The 15593-nt window shown below is 37.0% G+C and overlaps 2 non-coding genes across 2 annotated transcripts; both read left to right on the forward strand.

The window, feature by feature from the left end:
- The first annotated feature begins 6038 nt into the window (after positions 1 to 6038).
- Positions 6039 to 6201, forward strand: LOC126476518 (U1 spliceosomal RNA). The gene has a single exon (XR_007587024.1). It is a non-coding gene; the product is annotated as a U1 spliceosomal RNA (small nuclear RNA).
- A 6054-nt stretch (positions 6202 to 12255) lies between these two features.
- On the forward strand, positions 12256 to 12418 carry LOC126476511 (U1 spliceosomal RNA). The gene has a single exon (XR_007587018.1). It is a non-coding gene; the product is annotated as a U1 spliceosomal RNA (small nuclear RNA).
- The last annotated feature ends 3175 nt before the right edge of the window (positions 12419 to 15593 follow it).

The following is a 15593-nucleotide window of genomic DNA, read 5'->3' on the forward strand; positions in this document are numbered from 1 at the left end:
CTAATATCAAATAAACATAGATAAATGCATATTATGGGAGATCCACAATGGAATGCAACAACATTTTTAGAACCAAAGTTGCTACCTGCCATATGGTGCAGAAGCTGAGTCGAAGATACACACAACAAAAAGATTTTCACCCGTAAAGATAGTTTTATGAACATAGCTGTATTATAAGGAACAGTCTACAAAATGCTCTCCTTCTTGTCCAGATGTGAGAATCTCCCTTATCTGTCGCTCACTTGCAATGTCTTCATCATTCCAATGCTCTTCCTCTCATTTCTTCCATTATTCCCCCTATAACTCCTTGATGCAGACAATTTCTATGCAGTAAATGCCCCATCAAGATTTTTTCCTTGTTCTGATAGCTTCCAATTATCATCTTTCTTCCCCTATTGTCTTCCTTACTTCTCCAGGCTTAAATATGTCACCCCACCTTACCTGAAAACTATCTTCTCCATAGTTACATTTCGAAACTTTCTAAATATCCTCCTGTTTCAGACAACTCATATTATATTTCTTTTTACCTGTCCATGATTCGCTCCTGTACAACACTACACTTCAGACATAAGATTTAGCTAATCTTTACCTCAGCTCCACTGGAATTCCGTTTAATGTTAGTAAAAGCTTCACCTTTTGCAAGACTCTCTTTCCCATACATATCCTTCATTTTAATTTTTCTGTTCAGCTTCCAATACACGTCTTTAAACAACTCAGGTACAGAGACAATTTTCTCATTTTATTTTATCTCTTTCCATCTAATGCCCCTTGCACCCATCAGTTCTACTGCACACTGACCTCATATTTGGGAGGATGGTATTACTCTGTCGGGCCACTCTGATGTTTGTATTCTGTGGTTGTACTAAATAACTCAGGCGAATGCTGAGATTGTTTTTTAATCAAGGCTATGGCTGACTACTCTCCTATCCTCATGACCACCTGTTCCTGTCCTTCTAAAACATGTTATATATTCTGTGCCTATTTCGAGCTATTGATGTGCACTGCACTACCTTGACAATTCCTAGATCATTTGCTAGATGATCATTTGATAATTAAGGTAAATAAATATGCCAAACGGTGCCATCTCATCTGCTGCCTCTTCCCTTCCCGTAATATTGATATAAAATAACGATTTGAAGATACTTCACTACAGTATGCATATAATAGTGTTCATATAACAGTGAGAGAAATTTCATATAAAGCTTTTTTATAGTTCCACTAAACAATATCGCTGTATTTCAGTGCATTTATACAGCTCGCAGAAGTAATGTTAAACAGTTACTAAATCATCCATATCATGTCACCTTCTTGTTGTGGTGGTCCTGACCATTTCACAGCATGTGACATATGCATCCACGTAATGATTTACTGATATGTGCTCTACAGTGAGAATTCCGAATCGTCGGTGTGACTATTCTAGCGTCCTATTCTGTACAATAATGAAGCATTACAAGGGCAAACATCAGTCTTGAAGAAACAACCTTGGAGTTTTAATGTAAGCAGCATGCAAAGAGTTTACTTGTCCACTTACTTACGGTTGTGGATAACCTTTTCTAACTCATCGTGCATCGACCAAATAGAACATTTCTATGAAGACGTGACATACTGTCAAGAGAAGAAAGCCCTGACAACTGAATCAATGCCATCTGTCAGTTCATCAAAGGCTTATGACACACACACACACACACACACAGACTGACTCTTACTAATTATTACATAGTGTGTATCCTTCCACTCCTCTGTAAATCCAGCCACTTTACTACTGATTATTCTGTAAAGTGTATTCTTCCACTCTTTTGTAAAGATTCAATATATTATAGAATCTTGAACCCAGAAAAGGAACCTGCAAATGACATGTTCTGTTTGAATTATTGTGGTACCACAAACATTCATTATATTTGTTTGTACATTTCAGATTAAACAACTTAGGTGTATAGAAGATAAACCCTCATACAATAGGAGGATTGAATCATCGACAGGAGCACAAATAAAGAAAAGAAACTTCGCTAGTTTTTGGACAAATTCTTTAACAAACTGGAGTAATCTCTCACACACACACACTTGGGCAGCTATATTGTGCTGGCTGAACACACAATGTGATAATTTAGCTAATTATGTATCATCACACTTAACATGCCTCTTAGTTATTTGGTCTCAAGTTGTGTAGGACTTGAACCAAACCAATTATCTGAGTAAAAAAGTGTCATAATGCTGCAACACATATCAATTACATAATCCTTTTTTATAATATTGGCCTTGATGTTTGCAGCATGGTTCCATCATATTGAGAAGTGTCGCTCTAAAATGGTATTCATCATAATGCTGGATGGATCGTAAGAAACAACATTTTTCGCCCTTAGCTGCTCCATCTTAACGCCACTTCACCAAAATATTAAAATATGTATCATTTCACTTCAATTTCTCATTACTACACCAGTCTTAGAATATAAATCTGTCGTAATACGCATTAATGAGCCACCACGAAACAATACATCTCCATAGAACATGCCTTGTTTTGACCCCTCCCGCCCCTGCCTTCCACTCACTCATCCCACCTTTCCACATCATATTATCAGCATGAGGCAGCCGGTTGCCCAGTGCTCAGCGTGAGAGTGAACCAGCTCACTAGGGCAGATCTAGAATACACGATTTAATCGACTCGTTGTAAATTTGCACTGAGCAACCTTGTTTCTACCATAAACACTTCTACAGTTTAGATGGTTAAGTAACTCCTACACACCTAAAACAGTTTTCAGTCTCTAATCCTTTCTCAACCAATGTCCAGATCTTGTACACCACTGTGTCTTTCCTGCTGAGAAACTGTATACTGCTCATTCATCATGAAACCTTCTGAACTTGCGAAGCAAAAAGAAGATATACTCATCTATTCTCATGTTCTTCCATTAATGTCTTCAAGTATTAAAAATTACTCCAAGTTGCAGTCCGTATGAGACCTAAAATTCTGAAGAAACTTTGTCCAACATGCTATTAACTTTCTGTAAAAATTACTGTGGTGGGATTTTCGTCCAACATACTATTAACTTTCTGTAAAAATTACTGTGGTGGGAGTTATTGTCTGTAATTGTCCATGCTATTAAGTATGGATATTAGGTACAAGGCATCAGGCCTGTTTTGCTATACATAAGGCCAATGGCGAATTAAGATGAGCTTCTCTGATTGCTGATGGGATCTCTTTGAACAATTCTAGCTAGTATAGATAGAAATATCTTTGAAAAATACTGTTAAGAGGGTGGACACGGTTAGCTGGGCTCCAAAAACCAGTTTTCAAAATCTGTCCCAAAAAATTCATCGTTCATTTAGCCTTACACAAGTGAAGATTGCAACACAAAATCTTTCTATCTCTTACAGAGAAAAATGTATATTGGTGTGTCTGTGCTGATCACTCCAACACATTTCGTCAAGTAGTTACTAACTTAACTGTCAGTTTCACTTGTGTGGATGGTTTCACACAAAATGATTGAGTCATTAAATTTCAAAATTTGGTAGACATGTCTGGAGACTCGTTTTCTGGGAGAAGAATAGTGCAAATATAAACCTATGATTCTGTGACTACTTTCAGCAATGGAATCAATGGCAAATTAAAAGTAACTAACAGACTTAAAATACCTGTGGACCAAAACACGATACAATTTTTGAAAGAGGAATACATGCGAAGATTAAATTCACCAAAAAAGAGAAAAAGATGTTCAGAATGATTCACCAACGAGGCAAGGAAAATGGGAAAGAAACTGAATGCACAGAATGAAGCAAAGAACCAATAAGATCATGGAATATAATATCAACCAGGGAATTTTAATTCATAGAAGACATCATAGGGTACACTAAAGCATCTTACAAACTTTAACGCTGTTTTCATCATTTCGCATTTCTACGAATTGGACTCAGTCATAAGTTTGTGTCTAATGCATGAATCTTACAGTAATTTTCAGAGGATATTCTACTTATGATGGCCTACTACACACATCGCAATTTCAGTTGAACACTGAAAAATTGTAAGTTATAAATTTTTTATCGTGTACAAATAGTATAGAAAGGGTTTAAGTAACTCGACACATTATATATCTGTTTCTACATGGAGTGCAGTGACGACCTAGTAAATATTCTAAGTGTGTTTTATAAGTATAAAATCAAATTTGAATAAACACAAATGGTTATTTCTTCCTGAGTTTTCAAGGAATCATGAAAATTAACATTTTAGTAAGATGAAAATTAATAGTTAATTAAGATATTTGCAACGTAGTTATTTCTACAAGTGGATGTCATTCTCGTTGACTGCATGCATATTTCTTCATGAAATTACCTCTCATCTTTTCTGAGGAACAAAGTTAGAATGCACTCTAACTTTATTGTATAATAACTTCACCTACCCTCTTAGAAGATTCCTGGTGATGGAAACCTCGTTAGATAAAAAAATTAATCATGACAATGGAAGGTCTAGGATCATCTAAATCTCGGTGAAGATAATGAATTCATATACACAGATAAAATGGTTAGTTTCTGGGGTAGCTAATTTAATCAGTAACATACCCAGGTTGTTTCACTCTGTGATGAGACAGTGGGAAGCAGGTGACATGTTAAAATATTGAAAGTGACATTGTTCGTGTTGGACTGTCTCGACTAAAATCAACAAATCACAGTATAATTCTTATTAATTAGTACACAGTGAGCACATGGTCATCATATTTACCCTACAGGCAATCTTGCTTTCTCAAAACTGAAATCCCCCTATTGTTTATTTATTCTTTGCTCTAGGAAAGGAAACTAGATTGTATCTTTTAAATCAATTTTAGTATTACATTAATATAGTTGTGAACATGAAAATGAATAAACTATATAATTTGTATATTGTTAATTTTTATATAAATGAAATTATTTTTATTTTACTTCACAGACTTGGAATATAGAAATAATCGTTTCATAAGGGGTAATTGGCTGGTTTATCTCTTAAGGATGTTTATGTTTCAAAGTATCTTACTTTTTACATATGGAATCATACTGCAGGACACTGAAACTCCTAACATCTCTGTTTTGTTGCATATATACACTTATTTTATTGCAATAGCATATGGTAAGGTAAACCTTAATTTAATGCAAGATAATTTTTCTGTTCATCAACACATCGACAGCTGCAAACACTCACAGTAGGCTACAAACATACATACAGCAAATATGTAATAAGAACACGTCCAAAGAGAGATTCTTTTCGCAAATAAATTCTAAATATTGACAAGGTCGGCTTTCACGGGATGATTGTGAACAACAGAAAATTGACACATAATTCTTTATCGCATTGCTGCAAATGTTAGTCAAAGTTTTCTACATATTAACATACCAAATGTGACAGAAGTTTTTCGAGAAAATTTTCCGCTTTTATACGAGCAGTGAATTGCCTTTCGACATCGATCAGCGTGATTGGTTGACAGGAACAGTTGTCTCAACAGAATTTTAAAAAATATCCTAAAGAATTACTCTTCGCAGGCTACTACCATTATAGTTCGTACCAACTTGTGCCCTTTTAGTCGCAAAACTAAATGGAAACGATGTGGAATACGACGCTGTGTCATACAGAAAGGACGGCTACAATCTATTTGTTATACACAGCCATAAAGAACGCCTCATTTACTTTCTAAGAAAGTACCGCAAAGTGTCTGGCTTGGCGAAGACAGAACTCTAACCTAACTGTGGCCACAATGCATGCTGGGAGCAGCTGATATCTCATGAGCGCGCATCCCTCGGTATGGGAGCCATCTGCTGTCGCTGAATGGAACTACGCGGCCCAATTAGACCAAACAGCTACGGCCTGTGTAAGCGCCGTTTCGTCAAATGCCGTCTTTAAGAGCTTTGATGACACCACTGACAATATGGGAGAGTTTAGTCGCAAAATATAAGCATTTTATTAGCGTTTCGGGCTCGATGTATTGCACAACTGCCCACACATAATATGTACAGCGATGTGCACTCGATTGCTGTAATGCGCTCTGTATGACGTAAAGGGGCGAGCTTCTGGGCGTCAAAGCATACTTACCTGGCACAGGGGATACCGTGATCATGAAGGCGGTTCCTCCAGGACGAGGCTCTTCCATTGCACTTCGGTTGGGCTGACCCCTGTGATTACCCCTAATGTGGGTAACTCGGGTGCATAATTTTTGGTAGTCGGGACTGCGTTCGCGCAGACCCGGTCTAATATCAAATAAACATAGATAAATGCATATTATGGGAGATCCACAATGGAATGCAACAACATTTTTAGAACCAAAGTTGCTACCTGCCATATGGTGCAGAAGCTGAGTCGAAGATACACACAACAAAAAGATTTTCACCCGTAAAGATAGTTTTGTGAACATAGCTGTATTATAAGGAACAGTCTACAAAATGCTCTCCTTCTTGTCCAGATGTGAGAATCTCCCTTATCTGTCGCTCACTTGCAATGTCTTCATCATTCCAATGCTCTTCCTCTCATTTCTTCCATTATTCCCCCTATAACTCCTTGATGCAGACAATTTCTATGCAGTAAATGCCCCATCAAGATTTTTTCCTTGTTCTGATAGCTTCCAATTATCATCTTTCTTCCCCTATTGTCTTCCTTACTTCTCCAGGCTTAAATATGTCACCCCACCTTACCTGAAAACTATCTTCTCCATAGTTACATTTCGAAACTTTCTAAATATCCTCCTGTTTCAGACAACTCATATTATATTTCTTTTTACCTGTCCATGATTCGCTCCTGTACAACACTACACTTCAGACATAAGATTTAGCTAATCTTTACCTCAGCTCCACTGGAATTCCGTTTAATGTTAGTAAAAGCTTCACCTTTTGCAAGACTCTCTTTCCCATACATATCCTTCATTTTAATTTTTCTGTTCAGCTTCCAATACACGTCTTTAAACAACTCAGGTACAGAGACAATTTTCTCATTTTATTTTATCTCTTTCCATCTAATGCCCCTTGCACCCATCAGTTCTACTGCACACTGACCTCATATTTGGGAGGATGGTATTACTCTGTCGGGCCACTCTGATGTTTGTATTCTGTGGTTGTACTAAATAACTCAGGCGAATGCTGAGATTGTTTTTTAATCAAGGCTATGGCTGACTACTCTCCTATCCTCATGACCACCTGTTCCTGTCCTTCTAAAACATGTTATATATTCTGTGCCTATTTCGAGCTATTGATGTGCACTGCACTACCTTGACAATTCCTAGATCATTTGCTAGATGATCATTTGATAATTAAGGTAAATAAATATGCCAAACGGTGCCATCTCATCTGCTGCCTCTTCCCTTCCCGTAATATTGATATAAAATAACGATTTGAAGATACTTCACTACAGTATGCATATAATAGTGTTCATATAACAGTGAGAGAAATTTCATATAAAGCTTTTTTATAGTTCCACTAAACAATATCGCTGTATTTCAGTGCATTTATACAGCTCGCAGAAGTAATGTTAAACAGTTACTAAATCATCCATATCATGTCACCTTCTTGTTGTGGTGGTCCTGACCATTTCACAGCATGTGACATATGCATCCACGTAATGATTTACTGATATGTGCTCTACAGTGAGAATTCCGAATCGTCGGTGTGACTATTCTAGCGTCCTATTCTGTACAATAATGAAGCATTACAAGGGCAAACATCAGTCTTGAAGAAACAACCTTGGAGTTTTAATGTAAGCAGCATGCAAAGAGTTTACTTGTCCACTTACTTACGGTTGTGGATAACCTTTTCTAACTCATCGTGCATCGACCAAATAGAACATTTCTATGAAGACGTGACATACTGTCAAGAGAAGAAAGCCCTGACAACTGAATCAATGCCATCTGTCAGTTCATCAAAGGCTTATGACACACACACACACACACACACACACACACACACAGACTGACTCTTACTAATTATTACATAGTGTGTATCCTTCCACTCCTCTGTAAATCCAGCCACTTTACTACTGATTATTCTGTAAAGTGTATTCTTCCACTCTTTTGTAAAGATTCAATATATTATAGAATCTTGAAACCAGGAAAGGAACCTGCAAATGACATGTTCTGTTTGAATTATTGTGGTACCACAAACAATCATTATATTTGTTTGTACATTTCAGATTAAACAACTTAGGTGTAAAGAAGATAAACCCTCATACAATAGGAGGATTGAATCATCGACAGGAGCACAAATAAAGAAAAGAAACTTCGCTAGCTTTTGGACAAATTCTTTAACGAACTGGAGTAATCTCTCTCACACACACACACACACTTGGGCAGCTATATTGTGCTGGCTGAACACACAATGTGATAATTTAGCTAATTATGTATCATCACACTTAACATGCTTCTTAGTTATTTGGTCTCAAGTTGTGTAGGACTTGAACCAAACCAATTATCTGAGTAAAAAAGTGTTATAATGCTGCAACTCATATCAATTACATAATCCTTTTTTTATAATATTGGCCTTGATGTTTGCAGCATGGTTCCATCATATTGAGAAGTGTCGCCCTAAAATGGTATTCATCATAATGCTGGATGGATCGTAAGAAACAACATTTTTCGCCCTTAGCTGCTCCATCTTAACGCCACTTCACCAAAATATTAAAATATGTATCATTTCACTTCAATTTCTCATTACTACACCAGTCTTAGAATATAAATCTGTCGTAATACGCATTAATGAGCCACCACGAAACAATACATCTCCATAGAACATGCCTTGTTTTGACCCCTCCCGCCCCTGCCTTCCACTCACTCATCCCACCTTTCCACATCATATTATCAGCATGAGGCAGCCGGTTGCCCAGTGCTCAGCGTGAGAGTGAACCAGCTCACTAGGGCAGATCTAGAATACACGATTTAATCGACTCGTAAATTTGCACTGAGCAACCTTGTTTCTACCATAAACACTTCTACAGTTTAGATGGTTAAGTAACTCCTACACACCTAAAACAGTTTTCAGTCTCTAATCCTTTCTCAACCAATGTCCAGATCTTGTACACCACTGTGTCTTTCCTGCTGAGAAACTGTATACTGCTCATTCATCATCAAACCTTCTGAACTTGCGAAGCAAAAAGAAGATATACTCATCTATTCTCATGTTCTTCCATTAATGTCTTCAAGTATTAAAAATTACTCCAAGTTGCAGTCCATATGAGACCTAGAATTCTGAAGAAACTTTGTCCAACATGCTATTAACTTTCTGTAAAAATTACTGTGGTGGGATTTTCGTCCAACATACTATTAACTTTCTGTAAAAATTACTGTGGTGGGAGTTATTGTCTGTAATTGTCCATGCTATTAAGTATGGATATTAGGTACAAGGCATCAGGCCTGTTTTGCTATACATAAGGCCAATGGCGAATTAAGGTGAGCTTCTCTGATTGCTGATGGGATCTCTTTGAACAATTCTAGCTAGTATAGTTAGAAATATCTTTGAAAAATACTGTTAAGAGGGTGGACACGGTTAGCTGGGCTCCAAAAACCAGTTTTCAAAATCTGTCCCAAAAAATTCTTCGTTCATTTAGCCTTACACAAGTGAAGATTGCAACACAAAATCTTTCTATCTCTTACAGAGAAAAATGTATATTGGTGTGTCTGTGCTGATCACTCCACACACACTTCGTCAAGTAGTTACTAACTTAACTGTCAGTTTCACTTGTGTGGATGGTTTCACACAAAATGATTGAGTCATTAAATTTCAAAATTTGGAAGACATGTCTGGAGACTGGTTTTCTGGGAGAAGAATAGTGCAAATATAAACCTATGATTCTGTGACTACTTTCAGCAATGGAATCAATGGCAAATTAAAAGTAACCAACAGACTTAAAATACCTGTGGACCAAAACACGATACAATTTTTGAAGGAGGAATACATGCGAAGATTAAATTCACCAAAAAAGAGAAAAAGATGTTCAGAATGATTCACCAAGGAGGCAAGGAAAATGGGAAAGAAACTGAATGCACAGAATGAAGCAAAGAACCAATAAGATCATGGAATATAATATCAACCAGGGAATTTTAATTCATAGAAGACATCATAGGGTACACTAAAGCATCTTACAAACTTTAACGCTGTTTTCATCATTTCGCATTTCTACGAATTGGACTCAGTCATAAGTTTGTGTCTAATGCATGAATCTTACAGTAATTTTCAGAGGATATTCTACTTATGATGGCCTACTACACACATCGCAATTTCAGTTGAACACTGAAAAATTGTAAGTTATAAATTTTTTATCGTGTACAAATAGTATAGAAAGGGTTTAAGTAACTCGACACATTATATATCTGTTTCTACATGGAGTGCAGTGACGACCTAGTAAATATTCTAAGTATGTTTTATAAGTATAAAATCAAATTTGAATAAACACAAATGGTTATTTCTTCCTGAGTTTTCAAGGAATCATGAAAATTAACATTTTAGTAAGATGAAAATTAATAGTTAATTAAGATATTTGCAACGTAGTTATTTCTACAAGTGGATGTCATTCTCGTTGACTGTATGCATATTTCTTCATGAAATTACCTCTCATCTTTTCTGAGGAACAAAGTTAGAATGTACTCTAACTTTATTGTATAATAACTTCACCTACCCTCTTAGAAGATTCCTGGTGATGGAAACCTCGTTAGATAAAAAAATTAATCATGACAATGGAAGGTCTAGGATCATCTAAATCTCGGTGAAGATAATGAATTCATATACACAGATAAAATGGTTAGTTTCTGGGGTAGCTAATTTAATCAGTAACATACCCAGGATGTTTCACTCTCTGATGAGACAGTGGGAAGCAGGTGACACGTTAAAATATTGAAAGTGACATTGTTCGTGTTGGACTGTCTCGACTAAAATCAACAAATCACAGTATAATTCTTATTAATTAGTACACAGTGAGCACATGGTCATCATATTTACCCTACAGGCAATCTTGCTTTCTCAAAACTGAAATCCCCCTATTGTTTATTTATTCTTTGCTCTAGGAAAGGAAACTAGATTGTACCTTTTATAATCAATTTTAGTATTACATTAATATAGTTGTGAACATGAAAATGAATAAACTATATAATTTGTATATTGTTAATTTTTATATAAATGAAATTATTTTTATTTTACTTCACAGACTTGGAATATAGAAATAATCGTTTCATAAGGGGTAATTGGCTGGTTTATCTCTTAAGGATGTTTATGTTTCAAAGTATCTTACTTTTTACATATGGAATCATACTGCAGGACACTGAAACTCCTAACATCTCTGTTTTGTTGCATATATACACTTATTTTATTGCAATAGCATATGGTAAGGTAAACCTTAATTATATGCAAGATAATTTTTCTGTTCATCAACACATCGACAGCTGCAAACACTCGCAGTAGGCTACAAACATACATACAGTAAATATGTAATAAGAACACGTCCAAAGAGAGATTCTTTTCGCAAATAAATTCTAAATATTGACAAGGTCGGCTTTCACGGGATGATTGTGAACAACAGAAAATTGACACATAATTTTTTATCGCATTGCTGCAAATGTTAGTCAAAGTTTTCTACATATTAACACACCAAATGTGACAAGTTTTTCGAGAAAATTTTCCGTTTTTATACGAGCAGTGAATTGCCTTTCGACATCGATCAGCGTGATTGGTTGACAGGAACAGTTGTCTCAACAGAATTTTAAAAAATATCCTAAAGAATTACTCTTCGCAGGCTACTACCATTATAGTTCGTACCAACTTGTGCCCTTTTAGTCGCAAAACTAAATGGAAACGATGCGGAATACGACGCTGTGTCATACAGAAAGGACGGCTACAATCTATTTGTTATACACAGCCATAAAGAACGCCTCATTTACTTTCTAAGAAAGTACCGCAAAGTGTCTGGCTTGGCGAAGACAGAACTCTAACCTAACTGTGGCCACAATGCATGCTGGGAGCAGCTGATATCTCATGCGCGCGCATCCCTCGGTATGGGAGCCATCTGCTGTCGCTGAATGGAACTACGCGGCCCAATTAGACCAAACAGCTACGGCCTGTGTAAGCGCCGTTTCGTCAAATGCCGTCTTTAAGAGCTTTGATGACACCACTGACAATATGGGAGAGTTTAGTCGCAAAATATAAGCATTTTATTAGCGTTTCGGGCTCGATGTATTGCACAACTGCCCACACATAACGTGTACAGTGATGTGCACTCGATTGCTGTAATGCGCTCTGTATGACGTAAAGGGGCGAGCTTCTGGGCGTCAAAGCATACTTACCTGGCACAGGGGATACCGTGATCATGAAGGCGGTTCCTCCAGGACGAGGCTCTTCCATTGCACTTCGGTTGGGCTGACCCCTGCGATTACCCCTAATGTGGGTAACTCGGGTGCATAATTTTTGGTAGTCGGGACTGCGTTCGCGCAGACCCGGTCTAATATCAAATAAACATAGATAAATGCATATTATGGGAGATCCACAATGGAATGCAACAACATTTTTAGAACCAAAGTTGCTACCTGCCATATGGTGCAGAAGCTGAGTCGAAGATACACACAACAAAAAGATTTTCACCCGTAAAGATAGTTTTATGAACATAGCTGTATTATAAGGAACAGTCTACAAAATGCTCTCCTTCTTGTCCAGATGTGAGAATCTCCCTTATCTGTCGCTCACTTGCAATGTCTTCATCATTCCAATGCTCTTCCTCTCATTTCTTCCATTATTCCCCCTATAACTCCTTGATGCAGACAATTTCTATGCAGTAAATGCCCCATCAAGATTTTTTCCTTGTTCTGATAGCTTCCAATTATCATCTTTCTTCCCCTATTGTCTTCCTTACTTCTCCAGGCTTAAATATGTCACCCCACCTTACCTGAAAACTATCTTCTCCATAGTTACATTTCGAAACTTTCTAAATATCCTCCTGTTTCAGACAACTCATATTATATTTCTTTTTACCTGTCCATGATTCGCTCCTGTACAACACTACACTTCAGACATAAGATTTAGCTAATCTTTACCTCAGCTCCACTGGAATTCCGTTTAATGTTAGTAAAAGCTTCACCTTTTGCAAGACTCTCTTTCCCATACATATCCTTCATTTTAATTTTTCTGTTCAGCTTCCAATACACGTCTTTAAACAACTCAGGTACAGAGACAATTTTCTCATTTTATTTTATCTCTTTCCATCTAATGCCCCTTGCACCCATCAGTTCTACTGCACACTGACCTCATATTTGGGAGGATGGTATTACTCTGTCGGGCCACTCTGATGTTTGTATTCTGTGGTTGTACTAAATAACTCAGGCGAATGCTGAGATTGTTTTTTAATCAAGGCTATGGCTGACTACTCTCCTATCCTCATGACCACCTGTTCCTGTCCTTCTAAAACATGTTATATATTCTGTGCCTATTTCGAGCTATTGATGTGCACTGCACTACCTTGACAATTCCTAGATCATTTGCTAGATGATCATTTGATAATTAAGGTAAATAAATATGCCAAACGGTGCCATCTCATCTGCTGCCTCTTCCCTTCCCGTAATATTGATATAAAATAACGATTTGAAGATACTTCACTACAGTATGCATATAATAGTGTTCATATAACAGTGAGAGAAATTTCATATAAAGCTTTTTTATAGTTCCACTAAACAATATCGCTGTATTTCAGTGCATTTATACAGCTCGCAGAAGTAATGTTAAACAGTTACTAAATCATCCATATCATGTCACCTTCTTGTTGTGGTGGTCCTGACCATTTCACAGCATGTGACATATGCATCCACGTAATGATTTACTGATATGTGCTCTACAGTGAGAATTCCGAATCGTCGGTGTGACTATTCTAGCGTCCTATTCTGTACAATAATGAAGCATTACAAGGGCAAACATCAGTCTTGAAGAAACAACCTTGGAGTTTTAATGTAAGCAGCATGCAAAGAGTTTACTTGTCCACTTACTTACGGTTGTGGATAACCTTTTCTAACTCATCGTGCATCGACCAAATAGAACATTTCTATGAAGACGTGACATACTGTCAAGAGAAGAAAGCCCTGACAACTGAATCAATGCCATCTGTCAGTTCATCAAAGGCTTATGACACACACACACACACACACACACACACACACACACACACACACACACAGACTGACTCTTACTAATTATTACATAGTGTGTATCCTTCCACTCCTCTGTAAATCCAGCCACTTTACTACTGATTATTCTGTAAAGTGTATTCTTCCACTCTTTTGTAAAGATTCAATATATTATAGAATCTTGAAACCAGGAAAGGAACCTGCAAATGACATGTTCTGTTTGAATTATTGTGGTACCACAAACAATCATTATATTTGTTTGTACATTTCAGATTAAACAACTTAGGTGTAAAGAAGATAAACCCTCATACAATAGGAGGATTGAATCATCGACAGGAGCACAAATAAAGAAAAGAAACTTCGCTAGCTTTTGGACAAATTCTTTAACGAACTGGAGTAATCTCTCTCACACACACACACACTTGGGCAGCTATATTGTGCTGGCTGAACACACAATGTGATAATTTAGCTAATTATGTATCATCACACTTAACATGCTTCTTAGTTATTTGGTCTCAAGTTGTGTAGGACTTGAACCAAACCAATTATCTGAGTAAAAAAGTGTCATAATGCTGCAACTCATATCAATTACATAATCCTTTTTTTATAATATTGGCCTTGATGTTTGCAGCATGGTTCCATCATATTGAGAAGTGTCGCCCTAAAATGGTATTCATCATAATGCTGGATGGATCGTAAGAAACAACATTTTTCGCCCTTAGCTGCTCCATCTTAACGCCACTTCGCCAAAATATTAAAATATGTATCATTTCACTTCAATTTCTCATTACTACACCAGTCTTAGAATATAAATCTGTCGTAATACGCATTAATGAGCCACCACGAAACAATACATCTCCATAGAACATGCCTTGTTTTGACCCCTCCCGCCCCTGCCTTCCACTCACTCATCCCACCTTTCCACATCATATTATCAGCATGAGGCAGCCGGTTGCCCAGTGCTCAGCGTGAGAGTGAACCAGCTCACTAGGGCAGATCTAGAATACACGATTTAATCGACTCGTTGTAAATTTGCACTGAGCAACCTTGTTTCTACCATAAACACTTCTACAGTTTAGATGGTTAAGTAACTCCTACACACCTAAAACAGTTTTCAGTCTCTAATCCTTTCTCAACCAATGTCCAGATCTTGTACACCACTGTGTCTTTCCTGCTGAGAAACTGTATACTGCTCATTCATCATCAAACCTTCTGAACTTGCGAAGCAAAAAGAAGATATACTCATCTATTCTCATGTTCTTCCATTAATGTCTTCAAGTATTAAAAATTACTCCAAGTTGCAGTCCATATGAGACCTAGAATTCTGAAGAAACTTTGTCCAACATGCTATTAACTTTCTGTAAAAATTACTGTGGTGGGATTTTCGTCCAACATACTATTAACTTTCTGTAAAAATTACTGTGGTGGGAGTTATTGTCTGTAATTGTCCATGCTATTAAGTATGGATATTAGGTACAAGGCATCAGGCCTGTTTTGCTATACATA

The sequence above is a fragment of the Schistocerca serialis genome, chromosome 4, assembly GCF_023864345.2.
Source record: "Schistocerca serialis cubense isolate TAMUIC-IGC-003099 chromosome 4, iqSchSeri2.2, whole genome shotgun sequence".
NCBI lineage: Eukaryota > Metazoa > Arthropoda > Insecta > Orthoptera > Acrididae > Schistocerca > Schistocerca serialis.